This window comes from Vulpes lagopus, chromosome 17 (assembly GCF_018345385.1).
Source record: "Vulpes lagopus strain Blue_001 chromosome 17, ASM1834538v1, whole genome shotgun sequence".
Lineage (NCBI taxonomy): Eukaryota > Metazoa > Chordata > Mammalia > Carnivora > Canidae > Vulpes > Vulpes lagopus.
This window is the reverse complement of record NC_054840.1, coordinates 22186007-22200227: the sequence shown is the minus strand read 5'-3', so window position 1 is coordinate 22200227 and position 14221 is coordinate 22186007. Positions and strand designations below refer to the sequence as shown.

The following is a 14221-nucleotide window of genomic DNA, read 5'->3' as shown; positions in this document are numbered from 1 at the left end:
GCCAGTGTTCTGAGTTTAAACATTCTTCCCAGCTAAATCCTGCAGTATTCACCCATCACTTTTCCTTTCTAAAGAACTTTTTGTTTTCTTTTTTTCTCTCTTCCTTTTTAAGATTTATTTATTGATTTCAGGAAGAGAGAGAGAGAGAGAGAAGGTGCAGAGGGAGAAAGATTCTCAAGTAGACTCCACACTGAGCAGGGAGCCCAACATGAGGCTCAATCTCATGACCCTGAGATCATGACCTGAACCAAAACCAAGAGTCGGACACTCAACCGACTGAGCAACCCCGACACCCTAACTTTTTTTTAATTTTCTTTAGGGCTAATAATGGTCTTGTATTTTTTTTAAATTTGCTTATTCTTCTATGTAGATAACACCAATTCATCCAAACTTCTGCCAAGTGTTATACTCTCATCTTAAAATGTTCAAAGACATCAGTTATTCCATCAATGATATATTTTTGAAGAATTCCTTCCTAGTTCCTTCTGTTGTGCTCCAACCTGCTGATTTTATTTTATTTATTTTTATTTTTTATTGGTGTTCAATTTGCCAACATATAGAATTAACACCCAGTGCTCATCCCATCAAGTGCCCCCCTCAGTGCCCGTCACCTAGTCACCCTCACCCCCCCCTCCGCCCACCTCCCCTTCCACTACCCCTTGTTCATTTCCCAGAGTTAGGAGTCTCTCATGTTCTGTCTCCCTTTCTGATATTTCTCACTCATTTTCTCTCCTTTCCCCTTTATTCCCTTTCACTATTCTTTATATTCCCCAAATGAATGAGACCATATAATGTTTGCCCTTCTCCGATTGACTTACTTCACTCAGCATAATACCCTCCAGTTCCATCCACGTCGAAGCAAATGGTGGGTATTTGTCGTTTCTAATGGCTGAGGAATATTCCATTGCATACATAGACCACAGCTTCTTTATCCATTCATCTGTCGATGACACCGAGGCTCCTTCCACAGTTTGGCTATTGTGGACATTGCTGCTAGAAACATCGGGGTGCAGAACCTGCTGATTTTATTTATTTTTATTTATTTATTTATTTATTTATTTATTTATTTATTTATTTATTTATGTGTAGCTTTTTTTTTTAATTTATAGATTAATTTTTATTGGTGTTCAATTTACCAATATACAGAAAAACACCCAGTGCTCATCCCGTCAAGTGGCCGCCTCAGTGCCCGTCACCCAGTCACCCCCACCCCCCACCCTCCTCCCATTCCACCACCCCTAGTTCGTTTCCCAGAGTTAGGAGTCTTTATGTTCTGTCTCCCTTCCTGATATTTCCCAACATTTCTTTTCCCTTCCTTTATATTCCCTTTCACTATTATTTATATTCCCCAAATGAATGAGACCATCTAATCTTTGTCCTTCTCTGATTGACTTACTTCACTCAGCATAATACCCTCCAGTTCCATCCACGTTGAAGCAAATGGTGGGTATTTGTCGTTTCTAATGGCTGAGGAATATTCCATTGTATACATGAACCGCATCTTCTTTATCCATTCATCTTTCGATGGACACTGAGGCTCCTTCCACAGTTTGGCTATTGTGGACATTGCTGCTAGAAACATCGGGGTACAGGTGTCCCGGCGTTTCATTGCATCTGAATCTTTGGGGTAAATCCCCAACAGTGCAATTGCTGGGTCGTAGGGCAGGTCTATTTTTAACTCTTTGAGGAACCTCCACACAGTTTTCCAGAGTGGCTGCACCAGTTCACATTCCCACCAACAGTGGAAGAGGAGAACCTGCTGATTTTAATAGCACTGTAGGATCTGCCTTTTCAGTCATCACTAAGACTTCTTTCCTGCCTTTTGTATGTTGGATCTTCTATTTCTGTAGCCCTATGTTCTTTTTGTTTTTTGTTTTCTACCTTATTAAAAGGACGTGCATTCTTTGGCAGAGCAGAGCTCTCTGAAAAAGAGTATCCGGGAGGTAGAATTTTGAGAACTTACATCTCTGAAGATGTCTTTATTTTATTCTCCTACCTGACTGATAGTTTGTTTAAGTATGATATTCTAACTTAGGAATCACTCCATTGAGAATTTTGAGGGCTTCCTTACATGGTCTTCTAGCTTCTAATGTGACTATTGACAAGACCCTGAAATTTTTCCAATTTGTGGCTCTTTGTGGGTTATTGTAATTTTTCTTCCCTCTCCTCCGCTCCCCTTCTCCTCTATTTTTTTCTTCCTCTTCTTCCCCTCTGTCTCCCTACCTCCTTCCTTCTTTCCTTCTCCCTTCATTAAAATATTTGTCTTCATTGCCCTGGGTATTTGGCAGGTCCTTACAATCTGGAAGCTGATGTCATTCACTTCTGGGAATTTTTCCTGACCTATTTGGTTGGTATTTTTTTCCCTCCCATTTCCTTGCTTCTCTTCCTTTTGGAAACCCTACTATTAAAAAAAAAAAAAGGAAACCCTATAATTTAGACATTGGACCTCAAGGACCGATCCTTTTATTTTCTCATCTTTCTTTCCTATTTTTCTGTATGTCTTTTTGTTCTATCTTAGAGTATACATCTTCATCCTTAATTTCTATTTCCTCTATTGAATTTTTATTTATCTGCTGTCATACTTTCAATTTCTAGGTTTTCCTTCATCTCTTAGTATACTTTTCTTTTTAAGGATTTTATTTACTTATTTTTGAGAGACAAAGAAAGAGCATGAGCAGGGGAGGGGTGGAATGCAAGGGAGAAGTAGACTCCTCTACTGAGTAGGGAGCCAGACATGGGGCTCCATCCCAGGACCCTGAAATCATGACCTGAGCAGAAGGTAGATGCTTAATTGACTGAGCCACCTAAGTGCCCTACTTAATATGCTTTTTAAAAGTACCCTCTTCTTTTCTCATGAATGCAATATAGTGTCTCGATGCTCTGAAGTATGTATGTGTAAATGTATTATATACATCTGTGTGTGTGTGTGTGTGTGTGTGTGTGTGTGTGTGTGTCTGTATTTTTTCCCCTTCAGGGTGTCTTGTCCCTAAACTCTATCTGTCTTCTCTAAGGTACCTATTATGTGTGTTTTATTATCTGTATTTCAGGTTAGAGATGGATGGTCATCCTTTGGGCACCATACAAACAAGCAAGTCTAGGTTACAAGAAAAGTTTATTGGAAGCTCTGGGCTCATAGGTGTGACTTTTTGCTTACAGGCTTTAATGGTAAGTTTAAGCCATTTTATAACAGTATCTATACATTTTTCCCCTTAGGTTGATCATATTTCAGGGGAAGAATCCTCCAGCGTTACACTGAAGGACACTGTGTTTCCCTGGAGCTGGCATTCTTAGAGCTCTGCTGGCAGAGCTGGCTGCAAATGTCACCATTTAGGATACATACATTTTCTTACTATTCCTGTTTTCAGAATGATACCCTACTCTCAACTGTGTCTAGTATTCTCTAGTCCAGGGTGCACCTATTGTATCCTATGCAGAAAACACATCTCCAGATTTCTACCAAAGTGGGGATGGGTATTTGTCTGGCCATAAGGGGTAGGGAGGGGATCTAGAGATCTAACTGAGTCATAAACAGACTTTTAAGTAAGCTTGTTCGTCCTCAAGTCCTGGGGTACTTGATGTGAATTCATACATTGTTGAGAGTTTCTGCATATAAACAGATTTTTTTTCAACTTTTACCAGTGTTGGTTTAAGGTTTAGCTTTTTCTGGGCTACTAAATTAGTCAGCACACATTCATTTGTATTTCACTTTCTAAAATTTTTTTGCTTACAGCTTTGTCTTTTTTCACTTTTTCCACTCTTGTGGATGTTTGCCTTTTAAAATATATCACTTTACTGTTGTTTAAATGGGTTTTGAGAGTAGAGCAAAACAACATAAAGGTTTCCAAACCACCGTTTTTATCCAATGTTCTTTGAGGACAAAATTTTGAATTAGGAAGATCGAGGGAAAGAACAGAAAGATTCAGATCACAATATTTCCTCAGACACAAAGATTGAATTTTGAGATCAAATCCATATTTCAGTTTGCTTTCCCAGTTTGTAAACCTTGCAGAAATATCAGGGACATCACATTATTATCAATGGTGCCCCGCTCAATGACAATAGCTACCATTCACTGAATGGTTACTCCATGTTACTGACAAGCCAAGCACTTTATAAATGTTATCCCATTTAATCCTCATACCAACCACATAAGGAAGGTAAGTTTTATTATTTGCGTTTTAAAAGTGAGGAAAATAATGTTTGGAGAAATTAAATAACTTGCCCAAAGTCATAAAGCCATAATTTGAAGGAATCAGAATTCAAGCACAGGTCTGTCCAGTGTACAGCTACTGGATTATGCTGCTTCTGCTGGTTGGAGGCTTCTGCTGTCTTGGCTGACACAGCCTCCTGCTACCACATGACCTCCCCAGTCCCACCACAATTGCTGCATTCCCTACACAACATCAATTTCACAGAATGCCTTTAATAAGTGTATAAGTACATAAATTTCAAAATGTTAATGCACAGAGATCATATGTTTAAGAAAGCTTACTAAAATTTTAAGGGACAGACAAGGGAAGGAAGATATCTTTAAGGAGAACCTAGTCTGTTTACAGAAATAGAAACAACCTGGTCTTGGTGCTTTTCTATTCTTTAAATATATTAGCTCTTTTTTTTTTTTAATGGTAATTGGCTTTCCAAGATGGTTCTATCTCTACTGGAGTAAAATTTGATAAGTCATAATTTCAGGAAATTATTTCATCACAGTTTTGAAATGTTTTTGCATAGATTTACAAATTAATCTCATAGTTTAAAAAATATCTTGCTTTTTAAAATTATTTTTAATCATTTCTAACATTATATATTTATAATTTACTCTTTTATGTAACATTGGCTTAGCCAATGGTTTAAACATTTTGTTTATTTTTTTCCCACAGAGCCAGTTTTTACCTTTAGTTATTATTTTTACTGGTTTTCCATTTTCTGTCATTGATTTCTGCTTTGACCCATATTACTTTTTCTTTTGGGTTACTTATTCTTTTTCTAAACTCTTGATTATTTAATTCATGTGTTTCATTAGTTTTTATTTAAATGGTCATTTAACACTATACAATTTCCTTTGGTAGGTGCTTCAGCTGTTTTTCATGGATTCTGATTTGTGATATGGTCACTTCAGTTCTTTTTCAAGGAATTCTGCGATTTTGTTTTGTATCGTTTCTTTGAACCAAGATTTATTTGATAGCACTTTTTTTTAAATTTTTATTTATTTATGATAGTCACAGAGAGAGAGAGAGAGAGAGAGGCAGAGACACAGGCGGAGGAAGAAGCAGGCTCCATGCACCGGGAGCCTGATGTGGGATTCGATCCCGGGTCTCCAGGATCGCGCCCTGGGCCAAAGGCAGGCGCCAAACCGCTGCGCCACTCAGGGATCCCGATAGCACTTTTTAAAAAAAAATCTAGGTAGAAGAGTCTTATTTTTTTTTTAATAAATTTATTTTTTATTGGTGTTCAATTTACCAACATACAGAATAACACCCAGTGCTCATCCCATCAAGTGTCCCCCTCAGTGCCCGTCACCCATTCACCCCCAACACCTGCCCTCCTCCCCTTCCACCACCCCTAGTTCATTTCCCAGAGTTAGGAGTCTTCATGTTCTGTCTCCCTTGCTGATATTTCCCAACATTTCTTCTCCCTTCCCTTATATTCCCTTTCACTATTATTCATATTCCCCAAATGAATGAGAACATACACTGTTTGTCCTTCTCCGATTGACTTACTGCACTCAGCATAATACCCTCCAGTTCCATCCACGTTGAAGCAAATGGTGGGTATTTGTCGTTTCTAATGGCTGAGGAATATTCCACTGTATACATAGACCACAGCTTCTTTATCCATTCATCTTTCGATGGACACCGAGGCTCCTTCCACAGTTTGGCTATTGTGGACGTTGCTGCTAGAAACATCGGGGTGCAGGTGTCCCGGCGTTTCATTGCATCTGAATCTTTGGGGAAAATCCCCAACAGCGCAATTGCTGGGTCGTAGGGCAGGTCTATTTTTAACTCTTTGAGGAACCTCCACACAGTTTTCCAGAGTGGCTGCACCAGTTCACATTCCCACCAACAGTGGAAGAGGGTTCCCCTTTCTCCACATCCTCTCCAACATTTGTGGTTTCCTGCCTTGTTAATTTTCCCCATTCTCACTGGTGTGAGGTGGTATCTCATTGTGGTTTTGATTTGTATTTCCCTGATGGCAAGTGATGCGGAGCATTTTCTCATGTGCATGTTGGCCATGTCCATGTCTTCTTCTGTGAGATTTCTCTTCATGTCTTTTGCCCATTTCATGATTGGATTGTTTGTTTCTTTGCTGTTGAGTTTAATAAGTTCTTTATAGATTTTGGAAACTAGCCCTTTATCTGATATGTCATTTGCAAATATCTTCTCCCATTCTGTAGGTTGTCTTTTAGTTTTGTTGACTGTATCCTTTGCTGTGCAAAAGCTTCTTATCTTGATGAAGTCCCAATAGTTCATTTTTGCTTTTGTTTCTTTTGCCTTCCTGGATGTATCTTTCAAGAAGTTACTGTGGCCAAGTTCAAAAAGGGTGTTGCCTGTGTTCTCCTCTAGGATTTTGATGGAATCTTGTTTCACATTTAGATTTTTCATCCATTTTGAGTTTATCTTTGTGTATGGTGAAAGAGAGGTCCAGTTTCATTCTTCTGCATGTGGATGTCCAATTTTCCCAGCACCATTTATTGAAGAGACTGTCTTTCTTCCAATGGATAGTCTTTCCTCCTTTATCGAATATTAGTTGACCATAAAGTTCAGGGTCCATTTCTGGGTTCTCTATTCTGTTCCATTGATCTATGTGTCTGTTTTTGTGCCGTACCACACTGTCTTGATGACCACAGCTTTGTAGTACAACCTGAAATCTGGCATTGTGATGCCCCCAGCTATGGTTTTCTATTTTAAAATTCCCCTGGCTATTCGGGGTCTTTTCTAGTTCCACACAAATCTTAAAATAATTTGTTCTAACTCTCTGAAGAAAGTCCATGGCATTTTGATAGGGATTGCATTAAACGTGTAAATTGCCCTGGGTAACATTGACATTTTCACAATATTAATTCTGCCAATCCATGAGCATGGAATATTTTTCCATCTCTTTGTGTCTTCCTCAATTTCTTTCAGAAGTGTTCTATAGTTTTTAGGGTATAAATCCTTTACCTCTTTGGTTAGGTTTATTCCTAGGTATCTTATGCTTTTGGGTGCAATTGTAAATGGGATTGACTCCTTAATTTCTCTTTCTTCAGTCTCATTGTTAGTGTACAGAAATGCCATTGATTTCTGGGCATTGATTTTGTATCCTGCCATGCTACCAAATTGCTGTATGAGTTCTAGCAATCTTGGGGTGGAGGCTTTTGGGTTTTTTATGTAGAGTATCATGTCATCGGCGAAGAGGGAGAGTTTGACTTCTTCTTTGCCAATTTGAATGCCTTTAATGTCTTTTTGTTGTCTGATTGCTGAGGCGAGGACTTCCAGTACTATGTTGAACAGCAGTGGTGAGAGTGGACATCCCTGTCTTGTTCCTGATCTTAGGGGAAAGGCTCCCAGTGCTTCCCCTTTGAGAATGATATTTGCTGTGGGCTTTTCATAGATGGCTTTTAAGATGTTGAGGAATGTTCCCTCTATCCCTACACTCTGAAGAGGTTTGATCAGGAATGGATGCTGTATTTTGTCAAATGCTTTCTCTGCATCTAATGAGTCTTATTTTTTTATTTAATTTTTTATTTTTAATGTATTGTGATTAGAAAATTTTATGTATTTTTTCTTTCCTTTGAAATTTACTGAGGATTTATTTGTAACCTAAGATAGAGTCAATGTTCCTGATTTTCCTCCACGTCCTATATTTATTATATTTACAGCCTACAGACTTGACACATTTTTTTCTTTTCTTGTAGCTGATTTTGATTATTAGGTTACCGTTTCTCTTTGTTTTGTGGATGTGTCCTCTTGACATAATTTCATTGCTGAAAGCCAGGGTTGGTAAAGAATGGCCAGTAGGCCAAATCCAGCCCCCACCTGCTTTTGTAAACAGTTTTATTAAAACATAACCACACCTCTCTGTTGGCTTAATGTCTGTGGCTGATTTTGCTCTCTACTGGCAGAACTGAATACTTATATCACAGATTAGATGGCACATAAAACCAAATTTTTTATGATGTATATAAGATATTTATTATGTATTTTAGGTGACTATCTTTAGGCAATAAGTATGCCAATCCTTTTTTTTTCCTGTAGGTACATTATTTTGCTTATTCCCTTCGTTCTTATAATAACTTTGGATGGAATTTGACTACATTCATTCTGTTGACTTATGCTACATCTTAGATGGCCTCCAGCATGTGCAATATAACTTTTTGGAGTGATGGACATGTCCTGTGTTGTATAATGTTGTCACCACAAGTGACTAGTAAGAACTTGGAATATGGCCAGTATGACAGAAAGTTAAATTTTACTTTTATTTAATTTTAGTTAATTAAAATCAAAATAGCCTGATGTGGCTAATGGCCACTGAATTGGAAATCATAGTACCATACTCTTAGAAAGAGGTCAGGAGGGGCTTCCTAGCTCCATAACACCTTTTTCTTTTGTTTTTAGGAAATGGGAAATTTGAGTAGAAAATTTCTTCATATTTTTTTAAGATCTGCTGACTTTCCCCCTCTTCCATTCTATCTAAGCTTTCTCATTTCATCATCCCCAATGTCCCTGTCCTGCTGGATGTGGACTCTACCCTCAGCAGTTTTGCCTCCATTCTGTGCTTTATCCTAGAAGGAGTATCTGGCTGGGTAGTTTTGATAGCTTATAGGTCCCACACTACACTGGTATATTTAAGCTTCCTGAGAGCTCCCTGTTTTCATTCATTAATCTGTGCCCACAAAACATCTTTCAGTTTCAACCACTGTTCTCAAACAACCAGTGAAGGTTTCAGTGAGTGGTTATTAGCTATCTGAGGGTCCTCGGTTTTGTTATATTAGTCATTTGCTTGATCTCTATTATAAGGGGGATTAACAAGAATATAAAACTGTATCATCTTCCTCAAATTATCTTTTATGATACTTATATATGATATATTTTATCCACTTCTCCATGAGAGTCACTGACCTAGTCCTACCTTCTTCATTTATAAGAGGGAGAAATTGTAGCTTAGACAGGGAACATGGCTTGCCTCAGGTCACAGAGCCAGCAAATATAAAAAGCCAAAGCCAAAACTCATATTAACAGCCTTTCAGTCCAATATTTTTCTCTTATGCCCTACAATTAGAAGTTTTTCTGGGCAAAATCCTCAGACAGCCTATCTCTGAATATGGCCCAATAATTAGTTGTCTGTTCTGATAACTGTGCCCTTTCCATTCTCTCTCTAGCTTGGTACTGCATCTCATTTGTGGAATATATTTGTTTGTAAGTCTAAGGTTGCTAGTGGAGATAAGGGAGAGGCAGACAGAGAGATGACTAACTAGGGCCAGTTCTGCATTTAAGGATTATGGGAAAAGGATGGTTTTAAGAGTTTGGGGGAATATTCTGGTCTTTTCCCCTTACTGGCCACATAACTGTTGGAAAAATGACTGATTCCTTCTTGTTTTTGGTGAGAAAGATGGATATGAAAGTGCCTCAGTTAGTACTTGACTTGTACATATTGTCTGATGACCATTATTTCCTCTTCCTTTTGATATCCCCAGCTCCTCCAGTGTGAACTCAAGACAGTGTCTGCAAAGCTGCTATACTCCGTAATAAAGATGGGACAAAAAGTTTGAGCTTACCTCATGGCATATCTACTGGAATTTTGAGGTTAGCAAACTGGAGATATCAGGACAATCAGAAGGGTGAGAAAACTCAGTATCCCCTTTTCCCCAGTTTTCAATTCAAACATTTGGGTCAGAAGCTCTAGCCTCTTTCTAGTTAAGATCTAGAAAGATCTTAACTGTACAAGTGATAATGCCCTATTGGCCTCCAGGCTTGATCTCTATTATAAGGGGGGATTAACAAGAATATGAAACTGCATTATCTTTCTCAAATTCTCTTTTATAATTCTTATGTATGATATATTTTATCCACTTCTCCATGAGAGTCACTGACCTAGTCCTACCTTCTTCATTTATAAGAGGGAGAAATTGTAGCTTAGACAGGGAACATGGCTTGCCTCAGGTCACAGAGCCAGCAAATATAAAACATTCCCTTTAGTGGCCTCAGTGCTTTAAAGGCCTCCTGGATATAAGGAGGCGACATCACCACTAGTCTCTGAAATATAGCCAAGTCCCTGAAAAGTATCATTCTTGGAAAAAGAAATGGAAATCAGAGGAAAAATCATGGTTGTACAGAGAAGATGCAAATAGCATAAGTATAGGAAACTCTGTCCATATAAAATTTTTTTTCTCCCTGAAGTATACTCTCAATTATTTCTACAGTGTACACAACAAATTGATATTTGGATCTGTGCAGGCAGATACTTCAACCGGGGGTATTATGCGTCTTATTGGGAAGTCAGCTATCACTATGACAACAGGCTTCTTTTTTTTTTCTGAACAAATATTATAATTAATTGTCACATGAAATCAGACACAGAAACTGACACCATTGTCAGACCCTCTAACCCTAGCCATTTAAGATTTCTTGGTGGCAGGAGGCACCAATGGGAGTTCTGGCAGAGTGGGTTTCTTAAAATCAAGGCAGGCAATTCAAGGATGAGAGTTTTAATGAGAAGCAACTTCTCACTAAGGCAACCCATCTCTAATTAGATGCTGCTTCATTTCCAGACATGTAAGAGAAATCAGGCTCTGCAGAAGAAACCATGCTTACTGAGAGGTGGTTGACTCAGGAGCATATAATTTGTTTATTTCTCTAGGCATGAGGAACCATCAAAAGTCAGGTGCTACACATTTGTATAGGACAAATTTGGTATAAGATGGGTATGTTGGTTTTATTTGATCTACTACTCTTCTGGAAAAGCAAAAGTAAGGTTAGAGAGTAACTTCCTACACTCCTTATCTCACACCAGGCATCCTGTTCAACACTATCGCAAATCACTGCCCATTCAAACCTCACCTATAATTTAGGATGAGACAAAAGAAGACTGCAGTGAAGACTGAGAAGTACCCATTATGAATCTCATTTTAAAGATGGTGAAACTGTGGCTCACTGAAGACGAGGAATGTTTTCTAGTTAGCAGCATATCCTTGATATCCATGACCATACCAAAGGAGTGGAGAGAAATAGATAGAATAATTAGGATTTTCCTGATTTATATGATTTCCACAAATCTATCACCTCTTGATCATTTCAGTGGTCTACACTGCAGTGGTGATAGTGGGAGAAAGTTGGGAATTGAGGAGGGAAGGAACCAGAGGCAGATTAGCCTCATGCAATGATAAGATGACTGAAGCCCCCTAGATCCACAGCAATGGTAATGCTGATGAAACATGCAGGTCAAGTGTTCCCACTCTTCGTTGTACAGAGGAAAATGCAGCCCTGCTGGTTGTGTTGCAAGAGTTACAGAATAAGTTATCAGCAGAGGGAGAAAGCAGGCCTCAAAAGCCAGAATGCTTTTCCACATAGCCTTCTGGGGCTGTTACACCAGGATTTCCCATGTAAACTCTCTGCCCAAAAGAATGTTTGACTGGATTTCCTCATAGTGAATTTCAAACGATGTTTTAGGTATTTACGAGAAGTATTTAGTCAGAGATGCCTTCACTGTCCCTTTCCAACAATACGAGATAGACAGCCACTTAATCCATCTATACAAACTAATCTGTCTAACTTGACTGTAAAAACATAAGCATTCTATATCTCAATCAGAAGACAAAGTCACGATCATCATCAATTTCATCCTTTTTTCCAGTTTGTGCACTGATTATAGATCCTGTGATATTATATCCATTGTCCTTGTCAACTCTCAAGCCCATCAAATGCCTGCAGATAAACATTTGATCATACAAGGACCATAATTTGCCTCTTCGCAGAATTCATTTCACTTTGATAAACTTCACAAATATTCACTGGGAATAAATGCTATTTGTTTCCATAATGTTAGGCTCCTTTGCTCCTTTTTTCTTACTTTTAACCGGGAAAATGTGTAGCAATGACATTAAGTTATTTTTCTTTAAATAAATCTGATAAAGGGAGGAGTGGACAGAGAGTAAGGAAGTTGCTTGTTATTCTTCCCCTATTCTTAGACATATTTCTTCAATGGAAATGGAAGCTGAATTGGGAAACCATTATGGACATTAATTTGGCCCGAGAAAGCTATTTAAAGTTACTGAGTCTTACTTTTCAAATCTTTTTGTTGAGGGTAATGAAACATACTTCCTGGTGGGACGGTTGATAGGATTAAATTAAATCACATTTCTAAAAGGCATTGCAATATGTCAGATACATAGTAAGTATAAATGTTTAATGTAGTGAAATGTGCTGAGTGACTAATATGTGTCAGGCACTATGATAGGTGTAGTGAGGTTAGAAAAATTAATAATGACGTTCGGTCACTAACTAATAGCTACCATTCAGCCAACAAATCTCTTGGAGCACCCAACAACGTATCAGGTACTATGCTAGGCAACGGACAGTCCCTGCCCTCAAGTTGCTCACAGTCTCATTTGAAGAGGCAGAAGTAAGGAAGCAATTATAACTTAGTGTGACTAGTACTACCAAAGGCTTAGGAACAGGGGAGGAGTACCTAATCCAGGCCTGAGATGTTGGAAGGGCTTCATTAAGGAGTAGGTAACAGATGACATGGAAGAAGAGGGACAGCATTGGAGGAAAACAGAATAATTTCAACAGAGTCCTGAAAGCAAAAGAGAACATGGAACATTCAAGGACTGTCAGTTGTGTAATGGGTGAAATAAAAGTTGAAGCAGCAAATGATGAAAGATGATGCTACAGCAATAGGCAAATCTGGATTATTAAAGATCATAAGAAGCTTAGGAGGCTTACTTACTATTCAAAAGCATGAAAAGACATTAACCAGGGGAGTGGCGTTATCAGATTTGAGCTTTCAATTGTCACTCTGGCTTCAGTGTGAACAATGGATTGAATGGATATGGAAAAGGAAAGCATATGAGGACAGAGCAGCAACCTATGAGAAAGAGCTAAACAAGTTGACACTCAGGATGGCCTCTGGAGGGGCATATGTATCTGCAGGACTCTGAAGGCAAAACCACCAAGATGCAGGTCATTAAGCTTTATTTTATTTAATAATATTATACTTGTAACCTATACTATAACCTGACCTCAGGTTAAGTGGCTAGGTCTGCAATATACCCTATATCTCATGGCAGAAATAATATGGAACCATTAAAATAAGACATAGATCAGTGAATCCAGTTGAGGAAACTATAAAATCATACAAAGAGAAGAGATCCAGATTGAAGGAGTCATTTTTCCTTAAGGATTTCCTTTAACATTTCTTGTGGTGTGGTTCGGCTGGTGACACATTCTCTCAGCTTCCATTAGTCTGAAAATGTTTTTATTTTGTTTTCATTTCTGGGTGTAGAAGTCTAGGTTGACCACGTCTCTGCACGCCATTGTCTCCTGGCTTGCATCATTTCCAAAGAGAATCTATCATCCTTATCTTCATTCCTTTCACTATAAAGTGTCTTTATTCTCTGATGGCTGGGATTTTTTTTCTTTTTCTCTAGTGTTTACCAACTTGATAATGGTTTGCCATTGTGTGTGTGTGTGTGTGTGTGTGTGTGTGTGTTCAATATTTATTCTGCTTGGAGTTTATCAAAACTCTTGGATCTGTGGGTTTACAGTTTTCATCAAATTTGGAAAAATTCTTTTGCTTTTCTTTCTTCAAATATTTTTATCTGTCTTCATCTTTCTCTCCTCTCTCTGAAACTCCAATTTATGTATGTTAGATAATTTGATATTGTCCCACACTCACTGAAGCTCTGTTCACTTGTTTCTGTCTTTTTTTTTTCTATGTGCTATTCATTTTGGATAGCAACTTTTGCTGTCTTCAAGTTCAGTATTTTTTTTCTTCTGCACTGTCTAATCTGTTGTCAATTTCATTTAGTATATTTTTCATTTTTGATATATTTTTTCATCTCTCCAAGTTCCATTTAGATATTTTTTAATATCTTCCATTTTTCCTTACCATATTTGTTTTACTCTATATCTTTGTGAATATTTATAATAGTCATTTCAAGTTCCTTATTAGCTATCTCCATCATAGCTGTCATTTCTGAGCGTGTTTCTAGTAATTTACTTTTTCCCTATTAAGGATCTTATTTTCA

At 38.1% G+C, this 14221-nt stretch overlaps 1 protein-coding gene across 2 annotated transcripts in view; it reads left to right on the top strand.

Moving 5' to 3' along the window:
* RTP4 (receptor transporter protein 4) overlaps positions 1 to 13897 on the top strand; it is a 123236-nt gene extending 109339 nt beyond the window's left edge. For both annotated transcript variants that reach the window (XR_005984242.1, XR_005984239.1), the window contains 2 exons: positions 3048 to 3165; positions 9671 to 13897. The gene's annotated coding sequence lies outside the window, so the exon portion shown is untranslated. The remainder of the gene's footprint in view (positions 1 to 3047; positions 3166 to 9670) is intronic.
* The last annotated feature ends 324 nt before the right edge of the window (positions 13898 to 14221 follow it).